Genomic DNA, 2,679 nt, shown 5'->3' on the forward strand with positions numbered 1-2,679 from the left:
AGCGCACTTATGAGAGATGCCCCCGCCACGATGTCAAAATCGTGCTTGGCGACTTCAACGCCAGGGTGGGCAAAGAAGGTATCTTTGGCACTACGGTCGGTAAATTAAGCCTCCACGACGAAACATCCCCAAATGGGTTGAGGCTGATCAACTTCGCCGGGGCCCGAAATATGGTTATCTGTAGTACTAGATTCCAGCATAAGAAGATACACCAAGCTACCTGACTGTCTTCGGATCGAAAAACCACCAACCAGATCGATCATGTTGTGATAGACGGAAGACACGTCTGCAGTGTTTTAGATGTTTGTGCGCTCCGAGGTCCTAACATCGACTCGGACCACTATATTGGCAGCCAAAATTTGCACCCGCCTCTGTGCAGCAAAAAACGCACGCCAACAAACACAATGAAGGTTCGACGTCGAGAAGCTGCAATCACAACAGACAGTCGAACTATTTTCTACTCGGCTTGCCCTCCTGCTCTTTGAGAGCACTTATCAACAAGTTGGTATAAGGGAACCGTGGGACAGAATTTCAAGCTCCTTACCTACAGCTGCAATCGAAACCACTGGTTTTCGGACAATGCAAAAAAACAGCTGATACGATGAGGAGTGGCGTGTCGCAGCGGAGAGAAAACAGGCTGCCTACCTCGCAACGTTACGATCGACCACAACACGTGCGGGATGGGATAGATACCGAGAGTTGAAGAGGGAAGCGAGACGCATTTGCAGACAGAAAGAGGCCGAAATGCGTGAGTACAAACAGCTCGATAAGCTGGCCGACAGGGGTAATGCTCGAAAATTTTACGAAAAGATGCGGCGACTTACAGAAGGTTTCAAGACCGGAGCATACTCTTGTAGAACCCCCCAAGGTGATCTAGCCACCGATGCCCAGAGCATACTTAAATTATGGAGGGAACACTTCTCCAGCCTGCTGAATGGCAGTGAACGCACAACACCAGGAGAAGGCGAACCCGATACCCCAATCGATGACGATGGAGCAGACGTTCCATTGCCCGATCATGAAGAAGTTCGAATAGCAATTGCCCGCCTGAAGAACAACAAAGCGGCAGGGGCCGATGGATTGCCGGCCGAGCTATTCAAACACGGCGGGCGAATAACTGATAAGGAGCATGCATCAACTTCTTTGTAAAATATGGTCGGACGAAAGCATGCCCATCGATTGGAATCTAAGTGTGCTCTGCCCAATCCATAAAAAAGGAGACCCCACAATCTGCGCCAACTACCGTGGGAAAGCCTCCTCAACATCGCATATAAGATTCTGTCGAGCGTATTGTGTGAAAGGTTAAAGCCCACCGTAAACTAACTGATTGGACCTTATCAGTGTGGCTTCAGACCTGGTTAAATCAACAACCGACCAGATATTCACCATGCGCCAAATCTTGGAAAAGTCCCGTGAAAGGAGAATCGACACTCACCACCTATTCGTCGATTTCAAAGCTGTTTTCGACAGCACGAAAAGGAGCTGCCGTTATGCCGCGAGGATTGAATTTGGTATCCCCGCCAAAACTAATACGGCTGTGTAAACTGACGTTGAGCAACACGAAAAGCTCCGTCAGGATCGGGAAGGACCTCTCCGAGCCGTTCGATACCAAACGAGGTTTCAGACGAGGTGATTCCCTATCGTGCGACTTTTTCAACCTGCTTCTGGAGAAAATAGTTCGAGCTGCAGAACTCAACAGAGAAGGTACCATCTTCTATAAGAGTGTACAACTGCTGGCGTATGCCGATGATATTGATATCATCGGCCTCAACACCCGCGCCGTTAGTTCTGCCTTCTCCAGACTGGACAAGGAAGCAAAAGAAATGGGTCTGGCAGTGAACGAGGGCAAGACGAAATATCTCCTGTCATCAAACAAACAGTCGTCGCACTCGCGACTTGGCTCCCACGTCACTGTTGACAGTCATAACTTTGAAGTTGTAGATAATTTCGTCTATCTTGAAACCAGCGTAAACACCACCAACAGTCAGCCTAGAAATCCAACGCAGGATAACCAACAGGTGCTGCTTCGGACTAAGTAGGCAATTGAGAAGCAAAGTCTTCTCTATATCCTATTGGCGCCACGTTGCGAAAAGAAGAAACGACTGGCGTGCGGTTGTTAACTCGGCTATAATCGCATAAGCGGTACGCCAATTAAGAAGAAGAAGAAGAGAACTTTAAAAACTTTAAACCTAAAATTGGTGTAAGCGTTACTTCCTCTTCGCAACTCAGAAGTAGCGAAGTCAGTAGAAGTAGTAGAAGTCAAAAAATCTCTGATATTACAAACTTAATCATCATTGTAGCACCAACAGATAAAGTACCCTATAATCGTCTAATGTCGCTATGTTTCAAAACGATTTTCTCTTTCATGTTGAAGAGCTTGGGTAATTTGGCGATAAGACATAACAGTGCTTGGTGTGGTAGCACATTCCGAAATAGATGGTTTTTCTTCGTTTTTCTCATAGCATGAGAAGGGTTGAGACTCAATCATAGAGTACTCAAATTACAAAGGTGAAAACCATGAAGATCAGATGAATAAAACATAAGTCCACATACAACCTATAGTGTAGGCATAAGAATTCGAGTTATAACTTCCATGACCAAGGGTTTTCATTTATCACAAAAAAAAAATCTCTATCCAGAAGATAACCAGAAAAAAACAATTTGATGGTGACTATTCTA

This window comes from Bactrocera dorsalis, chromosome 3 (genome assembly GCF_023373825.1).
Source record: "Bactrocera dorsalis isolate Fly_Bdor chromosome 3, ASM2337382v1, whole genome shotgun sequence".
Lineage (NCBI taxonomy): Eukaryota > Metazoa > Arthropoda > Insecta > Diptera > Tephritidae > Bactrocera > Bactrocera dorsalis.